The sequence below is a fragment of the Pelodiscus sinensis genome, chromosome 4 (assembly GCF_049634645.1).
Source record: "Pelodiscus sinensis isolate JC-2024 chromosome 4, ASM4963464v1, whole genome shotgun sequence".
In the NCBI taxonomy this organism is placed as follows: Eukaryota; Metazoa; Chordata; order Testudines; family Trionychidae; genus Pelodiscus; species Pelodiscus sinensis.
Window position 1 is genome coordinate 130,911,426 of NC_134714.1, and position 16,860 is coordinate 130,928,285.

A 16,860-nucleotide genomic window follows, 5' to 3' on the forward strand; every position below is an offset into this window, starting at 1 on the left:
GAGAAACTGGAGAAGGTCCAGAGAAGAGCAACAAAAATGATGAAAGGTCTAGAAAACAGGTGCGATGAGAGAAGACTGAAAGAATTGGGCTTGTTTAGTTTAGAAAAGAGAAGACTGAGAGGGGATACGATAGCGGTTTTCAAGTATCTAAAAGGGTGTCACAGGGAGGAGGGAGGAAAATTGTTCTCCTTGACCTCTGAGGATAGGACAATAAGCAATGGGCTTAAATTGGAGCAAGGGAGGTTTAGGTTGGACATTAGGAAAGTCTTTGTACCTGTCAGGGTGGTTAAACACTGGAATAAATTGCCCAGGGGGGTTGTGGAATCTCTATCTCTGGAGATATTTAAGAGCAAGTTAGACAGACACCTGTCAGGGATGACTCAGATGGTGCTTGGTCCTGCCGTGAGGGCAGGGGACTGGACTCGATGACCTCTTGAGGTCCCTTCCAGTTCTAGTGTTCTATTATTCTATGATTCAGGTTACTTCCCTGTTATGTGTCCTCCTTACTTTACCATTCACACATTCACAGCCCATTTCTCCTTTAGTCTGTACATTCCCTCATACAACCGATGGACAGATTTTATTTGCCAGTTTTGTTTAGTCTTTTATGGCGGGCCTGGGACCATAAGTGAGGCATGTAGTTTTGTGACTGAGTTTTAGAAGCACTCCCAAATAATTAATTTGGATGGCTAATATGGATACAGTGTATATATCTATAGGTTATATGAATACATATGTGTGCCTATGACACAACCTTACAAGGGTTTGTTTTTCAACTAGACTTACCCAGTATTGCCTGGGTCCATCAGGGCAGGAAGCTGGTAGTGCGGCGAGTGCAGGAGTCAGGGTAGAGCCTTGCAGATCTGGGGGGGTATGACAGAAGCTTGTGGGGGGTGGGTGAGAGAGAGAGAGGGAGAGGTGTGGGGCATGAGGACAGGGCTCATGGTGGGGTAACATCCAGTGGCCTGGCCGGTGGGCCCCTCCAGTCCGGTCAGTGGGATCTTTCCCGCCCAGCCCTCCTGACTGCCAGGGGCCTTCTCTCCCGCCTCAGCGGCTCCTCCGTGCCAGCAGCCAGGAATATTCTGCCCCCATTCGATCAGCCTCATTTTGCACAGACACTATAATTGACTGTTTTTTCCCTCCCCCCTCCTCTTTTTCTGCTTTATTTGAACCTCTGTGCCTCTTGCTCAATATTTGTCAGCTGAAGAAGTGGGTGGTGTCCATGAAAGCTCGTGAGTGCCTGTATTTTTCGTTAGCGTCTTAAAGATACTACAGTGAGACCGGTTGTTTTTAAAGTTTTTCTTCCAGGTGGCATTTATCTGTTTTTGGGAAATTCCATGTGTTAATGCGTTAATCCTTGTTAACCTGCTGAATCAGGGTTTTTCAATTTCAAATTCTTTTTTAATCACTACCCTACGAGCAAATAGCAGCTTCTTGTTTTCCAATCTGCTCTGTGAACTCTCCATTTTTCCCCTTCATTTTATTCAGTGAAAGTACTATTTGCTATTTCTCCCTCTTGTGCACTTACTTGTCCCGTTTTGACAGACACCAGTCTAGGTTTTAGTTTAACTGGAACCAGGCTTTTATCATATGGGTGTGGTTGAACTGCAGTGGGCCCCGTCTCATCTTCTAATTTTGCCAAGGCCACCTTTTTCCATACCTGAAGCCTGCTGTTGATGACCAATGTTTATAACAGGGGACAGCACATCTCTTTGAAGTAGGCTTCTCACAGTTTTTCCCAACGTTCTATGCTTTCTGTGTCTGGATTGCTCACTGCCCTGTTAGACAAGCAGGAGGGCTCTGGTCCAGGGCTCTGATCTTTCTCTTGCGTCTTTTAACCCTCTCTTTATTTCTGTTACTTGCCCCACCAATTCTGTGGCGTGTTGTCTTAACCATTTAATAGCCATCATTACAGTTTGCAGCATTCCACACGTCAAGGCTACAGTCTGTGCTCAAGCCTTACAAATTATATTACATGTTTCTTCCCCGCTATAGTTTTGAAATCCATATGCACCTTTTGTACTAGCAGCCTTGCATGGCTATAACATATAACAGTCTATGAGGATTTTCAGGAGGGGTTAAGGGGTTCCATGGCTCATGGCTTGGTGTCGTGTTAGATCGCAATTCCAACAGAGGTAAAGCTTGCTTGCTTACAGATCTCATTGGGGTCACCAATGTAGTAGTCAGGATTCACTAGTGTGGGGTCCTGACAGGTCTCCTGTTCTGTCGGTGATGATGACCATCCACTGCATACTTGGCTCTTCTGCGTGTTGTGTTGGTTGCACAAGTAGCCAACATAGCAGACACCGAAAGAGCCTCCAAAGACCACAAAACCAGGTAAGGGTCAAAGGAAGCAGGCCAAACTTAGTGTAGACAAAGCACCTGTCATGGGGTCACAGACGGCCCTTTGGGGGTGCCTCCTGATGTGCTGATATAGCCACTGCCACTCACCTTCCTGCTCTCTGGGGCTTCTCATCATCTAGTCCTGCTGGGCCAGCCCCCTGTTCTCCCCCAGCCCAGTGCCTGAACTAAGATCCCTGCCCCCACCGAGCAGCAGTACAGATGCTGAATCTCTTCAGGTCCAAGGAGAGTGCAGTTTCGGGCCCAGGTTCCTGGGATACTCCTCCCCAAATGGGACCAAGTCCCCTGAAGGAATTACTTAGGTAAGCCCCCTTTAGCAATGAAAGGGGAAAAGTACACACTGGTGGTTCCCCCGCTCCAGGTAATAATTATTACACTGGATTCGATAGTAAGTAAATAAAAGTGGTTTCATTAAGTAGAAGCAGTCGGATTTAAGTGGTAATAAGTGAGAACAGGCAGAGCAAAGCAGGTTACAAATCAAAAGAAACAAAAAAGCTTGGCTAATTCTACACTGAAACCTCAGTACAGACTCTTCAAACTCACCCTGAAACCGCCTTTCCAGCTGCCCCTCCAATCCAGGGCTGTCTCTGCTGGGGCACTGGGGTCTTCTGCTCCTTCCCTGAGGTGCAGCCCAGACAAAAGACCAAGGCCCCTGCTCTCCTGTTCCTTTTTAAAGAATTGAGGCCACTCCCCACCAACCACTGCTCAGACTTAGGACAAAAGAGATTGTTTAACAGTTGCTCATCAAGACACTGAGGGTGACACCCTTGATGCCTCTCATTCACACATTTAACACCCCCACAAGATTCCTCCTCCATTTGTCTAATTTATCTTACACATCCAAGTAAAATAAACAGAACCAGAGGGTCGTGACATGCAGATTGATGGGTTACATGAGATCATTTGCTCAAAGCACCTTTGAGTGTTGTATAGTGGTGTCCATACGCCCATTTCACAAAGTCCTTGTTTCCCTGGTGCCCAGTTGCACAGCTGTGTGTTCCTATCCAACCTGAGACCCAACTTCTTTCATTCTAGATCTAATGAACATAGCACATGAGATTCACTTACTAAGCCTCATATCCCATTCTCTGGCACCAACCACCCCCTCCAGCCAGCCAGCTCTGATGCCCTGGAGCTGGATTGGAGCTGGCACCTTTAGAGGGGAAAAGCTCCTCCTCCCATTCCTTTCCCCCTACGCCATCAGGTCCTCTTCTCTGAGGCTGCTCAGATCCAGTGCCCCTAGAGGGGAAAGGCTGCATGTCCCACCCCCATCCCTGAGAACAGTGGAGATAGCCCCTGTCTATATAATCCTGTGGAGACCCCCTCTGGAGTTGGAGAACTGACAGGTCCTGCTTACACATGGGACAGGAAGGCATGTCCATTAGCATACAGAATGGAGAACAGCATTTCCAAAGCAAGAACCGCACTGAGCTCTGGGACACAGAAAGCAGGGAAGCATTGGCCAAATGGGAAATCTTTGCTCCATATGCTAACAAACCCACATCTGCACACATCCCCAGATCAGTCATTATCAGTCCAATTCTAGTCATAAATCCTCTCTTGGCATCTAAAACACTGCAGCTGCCTAATTGCATTATGAGTTCCCTGGAGGGAACACCGCCCATATGATCAGTTCCTGTTGTCTAGCATGAAACAAACAACTTCGGGATGCTCCCTGGAACTGTCCATGTACCCTTAACAAATTTAGTGCCCCCCTTGAACCATTGTTGTTTCCCTGCAAAAACCCCTTCTCATGCTCCAGCCATCTGATGCCGGGATCTGAATTCTGTACCAGTTCCACTGGGACTTCATCTGCTTGGGTCTGATTGTGCTGGGAGCTCTCTCTGCCTGTCTCCAACACTCTGGACCCCCAGCTACCAGCACCATCTGGGAACCCTGATCCCTTCAAGCTTCATGGAGTGATGGACTCTCCCCCCCCCCCGCCCAGGTCCATCCTCCTGACCCTGCCTTGCGTGATCAGTTCTGGCTTCTTAGCTCTAAGCTTTGTAATCAGATTTCAGTTAGATTTAATATTGTAATGGGTGTGTTGGTCTGGTTCCCCTTGTAGGGTTACCACCGGGAATAAAGAGCTTTCATGGTTAAACCAGGTTTTAGCCAGGTTGGGCTGGCCCAGAATGGAATCCCTGGCCTCTGTTTGTCAGAGTCTGGAAATGGATGACAGAGGAGGGATCACTTGATGATTCCCTGTTCTCTCCTCTGGGGTATCTGGCATTGGCCACTGTCGGCAGTGGCCGTTCTTATGTTAAGCTGGTTACATTGCCAGCTCTCTCTAGCTGGTTACATCTCTCTCTCTCTCCCTCCCTCTCCCACCAGTTCTTTTTGGGTATTGTTTTTTGCTTCCCCATTCACTCTGCAACAACACTCCTTGTACCTAAGCTAACGATCCCTGTAATTTCCCAAAGTCCCTTGGGGTTTACTCATCTAGTGAGTTCCCAACAGAACGGCTGTGGCGTGAGAGTGGGGATAGAGAGGTGCTGAACCCAGGGGTGCATTAGTGGCAGCTTAAAGTACTGTTTAACCAGCCTACCATCTCCAAAGTCACATGAGGGACACAGCTTGACCTTGCTGGGCAACCAGCCTGCTGAGTCTTGGGACGTATAACACTGCTACCCCAGAGACACAGAGCAGAGAGGTACCACAAAGTGCAGGCCATGAAAGGCCAGTTGGAAATTGAGCAGTGCGTGTGTGTGTTTGTGCGGAGGAGTGTGTGCGTGCAGAGAAATGTTAACCCCACTAGCAAGGAAAGCGTGGCCCGGAGAAGACAGCGAGAGAGGTTTTGCGGAGAGGGCTGGCTGGAAACGGGTGGGGATATGAGCAACGAAACTGTCTCCCGCTGTTTGATTGCTGCTGTGTTCCGAGAACCAGGACTTTGTATGTGCCCTGGAAAAGGAGAGAGTCACCCAGAAACACCTGCCTCCAGCAGCCATTAACCTTCAGGCAGGAGAAACCCACTGGAGCCTGAATACCGAGGAACCACTCAATGCAAAAGGGGTAAGACCATGGGTGGTGGGTGGAGCCTCTTTTTGGGGAGACTTGCTCCAGGCTCTTCCCCTTCTTCCTGCCCCACCCCTTGCAACCAGAGCCCCAAGACCTATTCCCCTGTAGCCAGAGCCCCACACCTCCCAACCTAACCTGGAAATACCCTGAGTGCCTTCCCCCCTTCACCAGAGGAGACCTGGGCTGGTCAGGTATATTTTTCCCATCAGTGACTAGCTGATCACTAGTGGGAATTGGAAGGAGGGGCATGCAAAAGCTCAGGGTATATATAATTGGTCTTTCTTATTTGTTTGAATTCCATCTGTCTCCATTTAGCTGCATGCACGTGTCTGACAATTGGGGACTCTCGGTGCTGTTGATTTTACTTTCCATTTCACTCTGCTCCCTCCCTGTGTAACATTACTAATTCCTTCCTGTCCACCCCCTCTTTCGTGTTCCTCTCTTTTCGGATAACACGTCTCTTTCCTCTGAGCTCTGGTGTCTCCTCTCCAGTCAGTGCCCTGGAACCCCACACGTCCTAGGAGAGCATCTATACCCCCTGGCCTAGCACAGGATGGACCCCCTGCCTCTGCTCCTCTACCTGTGCGCAGGTAAGTGCCAGCCACAGGCACTGGGAAGAGCTGGGATCCTCCTCACAGGTGCCCAGCGAGTGCCCCTCTGGCAGGGGGATGGGAGCAGCTGGAGTCTCAGGACTCCTGGGTCCTGTCCTAGGCTGGCTCTGGGAGAGGAGTGGGGTCTGGTGGGTTACAGCCTGGGGCCTGTGCACCCGGACTCCTGGGTTCTCTCCTTAGCCCTCGTGTCAAGAGGGAGGCTGGTAATCCGGACTCTTGGATTTTGTTCCCCCACGCTAGGTCTACACTACAAAGTGAAATCAGAAAAAGAAACACAATCTGTGATGCGCAAATTGAGTATCTTTTTCTGACTGACTTTCGAAAGAGGCTCTTGTGAAATTTGGAGCATTTACACGGCACCAAATTTTGGAAAACCTTTCTCTTTCGACACATCCCTTCTTCCTAGTAGAAGGAAAATGTCTGCGTTTTCGAAACATTTTCTGAAAAAATGGACGTGTTCCTTGGACATGGCATTGCTTTTCTGGAATAGCTCCAGTATCCCAGAAAAGTACTACAGTCTTGACGTAGCCCCAGACTCTGTCACAGGTGCATCTCCCCTTCGCTGTGGAGCTGTCTGTTCAGTAGGGTGTGGGGCTGGCAGAGCTGTCCTGAGTGTTTATGGGGCCCTATGTAGTATTATAGAACTGATGCCCCTATGCCCAAATTGCTTTTAGAAACACAAACAGAAGCTTACCTGCCACATACCATTTGTTAAAACCATTTTAACCAAATTCAACCTACTCTAATTCTGGCCAACCATATCTGCCCCCAGTTTTAAAACCTGTTTAAAACATTTTACAAAAATGTCTAATATGGTTTGTGAGGCTGCAGTCTCATATTTTCTATATAAATGGTTTTGCATATAGAAATATGCATAACTCAAACACGCAAAACAGGGGTAGTAACCTTTCATTGTAAAACTTGTCATTCTCTGTCATGATCATGAGGGTTAGCCAGCAGCCTGGGGACTAAGGGGTTAATTATGTCCCTTACCTAGCCAGGTGGAATGGCCAATAGGAATGTAGGTAGGAATTTCAAACTGGGACAAAGGAATTTTTGGTTTTTCCCCCTCCTTTGTCCTGAGCAGTTCTCTCCAGCTATTGAGGGGGATAGACATTATGTCTCTTTACTTTCTATAAGTAGGGTAAAGTTTAGATAAATCCGTCAGGTTTTATTGTTTTATGGTTTGTGTATGGGATCTGATGTCTGTGCACTTTTTAAGAAATGTTTTGGCTTTTTTTTGTAACTTAAGTTCTAGGCCTATGGAGTTTCTCCATGAGTATATTTTGTTATTATTCCATCTAGTCATTATGTTTGCAACAGGAATATTGTGGTGATAATAAAAGTTTTCTCTTTTCTTTTTATTAACCTGGTACTGGTTAATAGGGTGTCCTGGTTTGTACTTTAGGGGTGAGATTTCCCAAGTGATCTTTCCCCTGATTTTTCACATCAATACTTGGGTGGTGGCAGTGGAAGTTTTATTCCCAAAATCTAGGGTTTTTAAAGATTTTGGGGGGAAGTTTTATACCAAAGCCTGGTTGATAAGGCTTAGGGGTTCATTTGCTGACTCCCTCCTCTACATTTATTGTTCCAGAGTGGCAAAGGAGCCATGACATCCCCTGAAAGCAAAAATTCCATTTGTGCACATAGAAATGTGAAATTAAAAATATTAAATGGAAACCTCTTTTATTAATTTACGACTTCTAGTGAAAGCCATTGGTGGTACTTAAGGCCCGGTAATGGCTTGGTGCTCAAACCTAAACTGTGATTAATCCTATGAATACATATGAGCATGTTGGAATCCATCTTGAATTGGTAGTTTTTGCAGGGGATGGGGCAAGGGGAAGGAGAATGTTTCCCTTACTCTTCGTGACTACCAGGAATATCAGTGATAAGCGGAGTCACTCTCAGAGTTTGATTTGGCATGTCTTAACTAGACCTACTAAATCAAAGACCAGAAGCTCAATCTCCAGTGCAGCAAATACAAACATGCCCCAAAGAAAATAATCTTCTTGGTAATTTTTGCAAGCAGTTTGCTGTAACCGTGAAGGGAGTGTGAGGGTATGTCTACACTTGCACCCTAGTTTCAATGAGGGATGCAAATGTAGGCATTGAAATAATCAATGAAGCCGGGATGTAAATATCCCGCGCTTCATTAGCATAATCTTGGCTGCACTCTATTCCGATCGCCAGCTGATTCAAAAGTGAAAGTCCTTTCCAGGCCGCATTAGTTCGAATCAAACCCCTTGTTTCGAACTAACGTTACTCCTCAAAAAATGATTTGGACAAACTGGAAAAATGGTCTGGGGTTAATAGGATGAAGTTCAATAAAGACAAATGCAAGGGACTCCACTTAGGAAAGAACAATCCATTTCACACATACCAAATGGGAAGCAACTGCCTAGGAAGGAGTACTGCAGAAAGGGATCTAGGGGTCATAGTGGACCACAAGCTAAATATGAGTCAACAGTGTGATGTTGTTGCAAAAAAGCCAACATGATTCTGGGATGCATTCACAGGAGTGTTGTGAGCAAGATATGAGATGTCATTCTTCTGCTCTTCTCTGCACTGATTAGGCCTCAATTGGAGTATTGTGTTCAGTTCTGGGTACCACATTTCAAGAAAGATGTGGAGAAATTGGAGAAGGTCCAGAGATGAGCAAGAAAAATGATGGAAGGTCTAGAAAACAGGAGATGAGGGAAGACTGAAAGAACTGAGCTTGTTTAGTTTAGAAAAGAGAAGACTGAGAGGGGACACGATAGCAGTTTTCAAGTATCTAAAAGGGTGTCACAGAGAAGAGGGAGGAAAATTGTTCTCCTGAGCCCACGGTTACTGCATTTGTGTGAAAAGTGGCAGTGTTGGGGTATATTTGAAAACAACAAGTAGTCCTGTGGCACCTTAGGAACAGCAAAAATATATCTAGTATCATGAGCTCTCATGGGCAAAACCCCCTTTTTCAGATGAACTAGAAACTGGCCTGAAAAATAATAGGAACCCAGAATTTATAACAGAAAAGGAAGGAAAGAAAAAACCCTGTCAATAGTAGTACCCATGCTAATGAGGCTAATTAAGTGGGCTGGAAATGTTCCATACTTAACTTTTGCTGTAAATGAGGTGTTACTTGCATGGAAAGCTGCTGTGTGTTTGATTACACACAGACAGTTGTTAAGAGTCATATACCCCTCTTCGCAAATCTCCCTGTTAGTCACATTCATACTAGTTTTGGGGCTGTGTTATGACATTCACCTGATTAAACCTATCTGCCCTGTTCCAATCAAAACACATGCCCATGCTGTTATTCCCTGGACTTTCCACGGGATACAGTTTCTTCTGGTCTTCTATTTCTATTCTGAGCTAGCAATTCTCTCCACAGCTTCTTTTGCTCTCTCTGCAGCTTTCCTGACTCTGTCTCCAGCAGCCAGCTGTTCTATTTGCCTTGCCAAGACTTTTTTTTTTTTAACCAGTTCAGAACTTTCTTCAGTTGCTTTCTCCAGTTCAACACTCCTTTCTTTAGCTTCTCCTGCTAGTCCTGGAAGGAAGAGGAATCCAGACCTTTGGAAAGACAAGAATGTGGCATCACTGGGCTTAGGAATACTGGGGGGATGTGGAACCAAAGCCAAACAGAAATTCTGAGAAGGGAGGAGAGCGTGGACACGGTCCAGCCCTCTAGCAGTGAGCTCAGGGGAGAGGCGTGATGCTGCGTCCTTGCATTGTCCGTGGAAACAGGAGTGACTATGCAGAACTCAAATATGCTTGATGCAAACCAGGACCAGTAGCCGCTCGCTGGAAAGCTTGTCATGCCCTGACTGGCTACTGTATCTGTGCGGGTCGTTCTGGTTTGTGAGGTTAGAAATATGAAGTGAATATGAAGCAGGGACCCGCAGGGGGAAGGCGGAGACATGCCACCGGGGAGCCCAGCTCTCTGCAGTGCGCAGGAGCCAGAAACCCCGAAGCCTGCCATGAAACCCCATGGCATGAGCTTCTGGGTGAGCAGATGGGGCCGGAGAAGAGCCCATCAACTCTCTACCCTCTCGCCAGCAGGACCCTTGGCAGGTGCAAGGAGGAGGGGAGGAGACAGGGGACACTAAATGAGAGCAGCCCCTTAGCCATGCATAACACCCACAGGGCACCTGAGAATGGTGCCTCTAATTTCAGGTGCCCTGCTAGGCCCATATGCAGGAATTTTTTTTCGGGGCGGGGGGGGGTGCTTTTTTGGTAAATGTGGACTGCGATATTTTAGGGGTGGGGGGACTGAGGACGGGGGCTGTTCCGGGTGCTGTTGTAGTACCAAATAAAAGCAAGCAGGATCTTATGAGGGGGATAAGGCAAAAAGCCACATTTATTGTAAAGATAATAATAAAAAATAAAGAAAAGATAGAAGCAAACAACGTTGTTTAACTACTTATTCCTAACACTACTTAACCCTTATACACTTGTATGTATATTATATATATATATATAACCATTCATTCATACATCCATTCATTCAAGTTCTGTGTATAGTTACCAGCCTGGAAGTTGCTTGTGACAGAATACTGGCCAGGTACTCTGTACACAAGTGATGGTAGTGGGGAGCGAAGTCCTGATCAGATGCGCATCTGAAGCTCCTGGTAGGCTGGCAGCAGAACCTTGGACTCTGATTCCATAGTTTTTTAGTCCAGTTCTTATAGGAATTTTTTCCTATGCCAGTCTATGGAAATTGCTATATCATGCTGATGTCTCCAGGGTGGCTGCCAGGTGCTCATCAGTGATCTCATCGGGTGGACCTCCAGTTTCTCCACTTGACACCTTTTGGTTGCACTGGCACCTGACGCCTTCTTCAGCCCTTTGTTGCTGTATTCTCAGGCTGGCACCTCTCAGAGCCATTCATTCATCATCCAAGCACTCTCTCATACATTCATACAGTATTTTGTATAATAATAAAAGTTGTAGTTACAGAAAGTTTCTGGGTGGTATTGCTTAAAACATTCTCTGACTGCTAAGTAAAGTTAACAATGCCCTTAGACAATTACAGGGCTTGGCTCCCATAGCAGAGTTAATGGCTTGACAATGCATTGTTACAATGTATCTCTGCAATGTCAATTTCAAGCAGCCCCTTGCACAAGCTTGAGCATGCCCTGGAGCACAGAGGGGGGGGGGCTGTTTCTGGTTACATAGGATTATATTTTTAACAGTTCTAAGTTATATTACCTAATACATTATATTCTAAAGGGACAATAATAATAATAAATCTAAACATTTAACAATCTTAACAAATAATAATAATAATAATAAGAAGAATTAATAATAAATCTAAACACTAAGTTGTGGGGAACAAATTATGGGGAGTCACTTCCATTTGGAGGAATCATTTTTAATACATTAATATGTTATCCCTACACTGTGTCAGCAGGATCTGGGCAACTGCCTGGGGAGGATGGGCTGACTCCTCCCCTCATGCTTCCTTGGGGGACCATGAAGTGGGTGTGTTTGCACCCTTTGCGCCCCCTCTTCATATGGCCCTGACTACTCAGTGGCTCGTGTTGCATATCCTGATGAACAGACCTGCCGACGGGTGCGAGGGGGAGATGCTGTTTGCAATGGCTCGGTCCATCTGTAAAACCACAGCCACTTCTGCCTGCTTCAATGACACATCCACTTCGTGAGGCCCGGGCTGGGGGGCAGGCTTTGGGGGGGCTGAGGATGAGGGGGATGGGTTGGGACAGACTAGGAAATGGGGCCTGAAAAAGGATGAAGGGAAGACTGGGGAGGCCACTTCAACTCCTCCCCCATCTTCAGCTCCCTTGCCCCCAGACCTCACCACCCAGCCCCACGATTCTGCCCCCCCCCACCCCCACTTTGCCCCATTTCAGCTCCTCCTGCAGCTCCGGGGGGGGGGGAAGGTGGGTGTCTTTACCATCTTCCAGGTCTAAAGGGGGCAGTTCCAAGGGGACTCTCCTTCACAGGGCTGGGTTTGCAGGGATGGAGAGGGCAGAAGGGAGGGGAGTGCTACAGCAGGGGAGTTGGCTACGCTGTGCATTAGGGACTTGCTTTTGCTACTGATTGGCTGCCTGGTGTTGTGTGTGTGGCATGAGTTTGGTGGGTCTCAGCTCTGATTCCCATGACACAAGCTTACCAGCCCCCGTCCCCCCTGCGCTAATTCAGAGACTTGGTAGAGAGACTGAGAATGACATGAGCCAAGGAGCTCCCAGTGCAATGCTGCAGCCAGTGCTTGGAGGCATACGCAGGGGAATCTCTGGTAGGAGCAGAGATGATATTTTATTCTGCATTTCGATCTGGTGCGACCGCTGCTGGACTCCTGTGGCCAGTTCTGCAGCCCACTGCTCAATAAGGATGTTGATAAATTCGAGGGGGCTCAGAGAACAGCTGTGAGACTGACCGAAGCATTAGAAAACCACCTGATGCAATCCCATCGCTCCATCTATCGCTATTTAGATTAACCAAGCAAAGGTGAAGGGGGCTGATCTTGAACTGTAGATACTGACCTGGGGAACAAATGTCTGATGATGGGCTCTTCAGTCCAGCACAGAAAAGTCTAACATGGCCCAGTGGCTGGAAGCTGAAGTGAAACACGTTCACACTGGAAATACAATGGACATTTTTAACCAGTGAGAGCAATCACCCACAGGAACAATGTACTGAGATTGTGGTGATTCCCTTGTAGAAATGTCTCTAGCTCTGGATATTTGTGCAATGTGCTGCAGGCCATGGGGACTAGTGTGGCTATTATGTGGCTGAACCTGAGTGCATGACCTATGATTTGGCAAAGCAAGAATATAAGGTTAAGCAGTCAAAAGCTATTTTATCAAACCACTTTGTTATATTCTTTGGAAAATAATGACTCAGTAGATCAGGAAACACAGTAAAGGGGCTGCTATACAAAGGGATAAGAATGAGAGGAATTTGCACTGTTTGGATTACAGCCACCTGGCCAAGATTGTTTCTTTGGAACTGAGGACGAAAGCCAAAGACAACTGAGACAAATGATTAATGACATAACAAAGGGAAGAACAGCTGAAGCTGCTCTGTTAAAAAAAAGTAAACATTCTAGTCCACAATTGTCAAGTATATTTTTAAATGTTTAATGTTTAATGGTCTACTCTTTTTAAAAAATGCCTCCCAATTTACAGCTTTTCCACATTTAATGTTACATCCTGTGGTCATGCTAATCACTCCCTTAATATTTGTATTAGGTTATGTTTGTACTGCCAAATAAAAAACAACAAAATTTCTAAATTGATTCTACAATGTATTTTGGAGAGTTTGTCTGTTGTTTGATCAAGAACTCCCCCCAAGTTTGGTCGGCAGCTTCCTCTTCTCGTAACGTAATGGAAGCTCAGGGTTTGGTTGTGGCAGGAAAACGGGAATGGGAATGCTTCTCATAAAACCAAAGAGAAGAGAGAGAATCACCAAAGCAAGCAAAGCCCTCAGAACTGACATAACTCAGCGGCTAGTTGATAACTGGATTGATGACTGATTAAAAGACAGGAAATAAAGGGTAGGAATAAATGGTCAGTTTTCCGAGTGGAGAGAGGTAGCTAGTGGGGTCCCCCAACGGTCTATCCTGGGACCCATCCTATTCAACTTATTTGTAAATGATCTAGAGAAAGGGGTAAACAGTGAGGTGACAAAATTTGCAGATAATACCAAACTGCTCAAGATAGTTAAGACCAAAGCAGACTGTGAAGAACTCCAAAAAGATCTCACCAAACTAAGTGATTGGGCAACAAAATGGCAAATGAAATGTAATGTTGATAAATGTAAAGTAAAGCACATTGGAAAATATAATCAATGCAATATGATGAAGACTAATTTGACTACAACTACTCAAGAGAGAGCTCTTGGAGTCATTGTGGATAGTCCTCTGGAAACATCCATTCAGTGTACAGCCGCAGTCAAAAAAGCAAACTATGTTAGGAATCATTAAAAAAGGGATAGAGAATAAGACAGAAAATATCTTATTGCCTCTACATAAATCCATGGTACGCCCACAACTTGAATACGGTATGCAGATGTGGTTGCCTCATCTCAAAAAAGATATATTGGCATTGGAAAAGGTTCCAAAAGCCTTTGGAACGGGTCCCATATGAAGAAAGATTAAAAAGACTTGGACTTTTCAGCTTAGAATAGAGGAGACTAAGGAGGGGGATATGATAACGGTCTATAAAATCAAGACTGGTGTAGAAAAAGTGAATAAGGAAGAGTTATTTACTTATTTCTGCAATATTAGAACTAGGGGGCACAAAAAAATGAATAAGCAGCAAGTTTAAAACAAACAAAAGGAAGTTTTTCTTCACTCAGCACACAGTAAATCTGTGGAACTCCTTGCCAGAGGATGTGGTGAAGACTAGGACTGTCACAGGATTCAAAAAAGAGCTAGATGGATTCATGGAGGTTAGGTCCGTCAATGGCTATTAGCCAGGATGGGTAGGAATGGTGTCCCCAGCCTCTGTTTCTCTGTAGGTGGGAGACAGGGGAGGGATCACATGAGGATTTCCTGTTGTGTTCCCTCTCTCTGGGGCATCTGGCATTGGCCACTGTTGCAGACAGGATACTGGGCTAGATGGACCGTTGGTCTGACCCAGTCTGGCCATTCTTATGTTCTTACTGTTGAAAGAGACCGAACCAGAGGTGAAAATGAGCTGGTGCACCCCAGTGTGCTGCTGTGGCTAGAAGGAGCCGGCTGGCTGGGGCGCTTGGCTTCAGAAGGAGGCAGTGAGTGCTCCCAGCCTGGCCCCTGGGGATCAGCTACCAGCTGTCACATTGAGCAGCCTGCAGCCAGGCAGGTGAAACCATCTGGGACTGACCCAGTTCTAAGCCAACTTACCAGGAGCCTTTTAGGAAGACCGAGGGGGCTGAAACTCCCCCACCCCTCCAGTTTCATTCAAAGATGTTACTGGCTGTTCCCCTTCATCACTGTCAGGGAGCGAGGGGAAAGTGCCCAATTTGCTGCATGGCTCACTTTGGCTGGGGAGGGAAGGGGGCAGATGAGCTGGGCACTTTGCTCTTGCTCCTTGACAGGGACTGGAGGGAGAACAGCAAGTCGCTTCAGCCCCCCCCCCCCAACTCCTTAACCTCACACATGCACCCCCTGCCCTGTCCCCTGCACCTCTTCATGTCCCCATCACCTGCCTTGAGCCCCACCCCACCCCGACCCCTGCACCCCTACACCGCAGTCCCTGAGTCTCCCCCAGCCAATGCTTTGTCTTGACTCCTGCTCCCCTTCATACTCACCCCAACCTCCTACCCTGAGCCCCCCACATCCCAACCCCCAGCTCTCAGTCACTCGCCTGTCCTCCACAGGGGAAGCTCTAACGAGACTGTTTAACCCCTGCAGTGCTGGCCCCCGGCTGTGGATGCAGTGTGGATGTGGAGGGACCCACCATCTTCCAGGTGTCAGGTGTGGGGTTCACACAGAGCACAGTGCAGTTCGGGAGCACCTGCTCTGGAAGGTAAGGGCCGAATATGGGACCCCACATGACTGGAGCCCAATGCTAAGGGGCCTGTTTAGCTGGGCTGCCCCACCTGGGCCCCACTCCCCTGGGTGTGATGGGGCATCCCCGACACTCCCTGTTTTCCCCCCCAAAGGCTGAGCGTCGAGGACCTGCAGCAGATGGGAGATGAGAATGTAACCGGCAAAGTCTACACATGTGACCCGGGCTCCGTGTGCTGCCAGGAGAGCCCCACCCAGAGTAGGACCCTGTGCTGTGGGTGCAGCAATAGGACGGGGGTGGGAGCCAGGACCCCTGGGTTCTGTCCCCAGCTCTGGGAGGGGAGTGGGGTCTAGAGTGGAGGGTGCAGGATTGGGAGGGGAGCCTGGACTTCTGGATCCTAGGCCCAGCTGGGGTGGTGTGTCCCAGTGGTCAGAGCTGGGTGTTAGGCGTTCTCTGGCCTATCCTCCACGCTGGGACAGGAGTGGGGTTGATTTGCTCACCTCTCTCCTCCCTCAGGGCCTGCTGATGCCATGAACACGTCCCTCGGTTTGTCTCCAGATGCTCGAGGCCCCCAACCCCTGGTAGGTACCACGCCCAGGGGAGGTGGGTGCTGGGACCCGGGTCCCCCCAAAGGCCACTGCTCACAGATGGTGGTAACTGGGCGGTGTTAGCGTGGCTGGAGCAGTGGTGCAGAGGTGACTACTGGGTGATGTCTGTGGGTGGCTCAGAGTGGCCGCTCAACTCACGGTGGGGCCTCAACCATCCAGTGGACAGGCCTGGAGTGGGGCAGCAGCAGGGTCCCTCTGCCTCCCCCCTGCACTGACTGTGGCAGCAGGAGCCGGAGCGACCCAGCAGCCTGCTCCATGCCACCCCACCACCCTCCCCCGGCCCCAGGGGGCTCTGCTTCCTGCCATGGTGAGTGTGGGGGGACCCCTGCTGCCACCCCGCTTGTGAGGGATGGAGGCAAGTGTCTGATGTTGCCATGGTGACACTGATTGTGACCTAGCGCAGCAGGAAGTGTTGTAACTCGGTTGTTGCCATAGTGACAGCGACCAAACCCCAGCCCCAGCCCTGAAGCTGCATCCTTCCAGGCCAGTCGGAGGGCGGGGCTGCCACGCCACAGCCCAGCCCTGCTGGAGAGCGTAGGCACCTGTGGGAAGGCGATGCCTTCCCTTGCCTGTGGCACCTGCACCCACGGCTGCAGCCCCAAAGCCCCTGTGTTCAGGCCGGCGGACGGGGGGCAAAGAGGGGAACTGCCCCAGGGCCTGGTGATTCTAAGGAGTCTGGGCTCTGGCAGCTGCTGGTTAGCTCCATCTACCTGAGGCCCTGTCCCCTCTGGGGGTGTGGAGCCCACACCCCACCCCCAGACACACACCTTGCCCCAGGGGCCCATGGTGGCTGTCGGCCCTGCTGCCTGCGTTAATCCCGCCCTGGGC

General features: G+C 48.3%; 1 long non-coding RNA gene and 1 pseudogene across 1 annotated transcript; one reads left to right on the forward strand and one right to left on the reverse strand.

The window, feature by feature from the left end:
• Positions 1-4,781: 4,781 nt before the first annotated feature.
• The window catches only part of LOC106732928 (integrin alpha-D-like), a 32,375-nt pseudogene continuing 20,296 nt past the window's right edge, over positions 4,782-16,860 (forward strand).
• Positions 8,871-16,267, reverse strand: LOC142829385 (uncharacterized). Its single transcript, XR_012903771.1, has 3 exons — positions 15,925-16,267; positions 12,476-12,570; positions 8,871-9,542 (listed from the first exon to the last, which is right to left on the reverse strand). It is a non-coding gene; the product is annotated as an uncharacterized LOC142829385 (long non-coding RNA).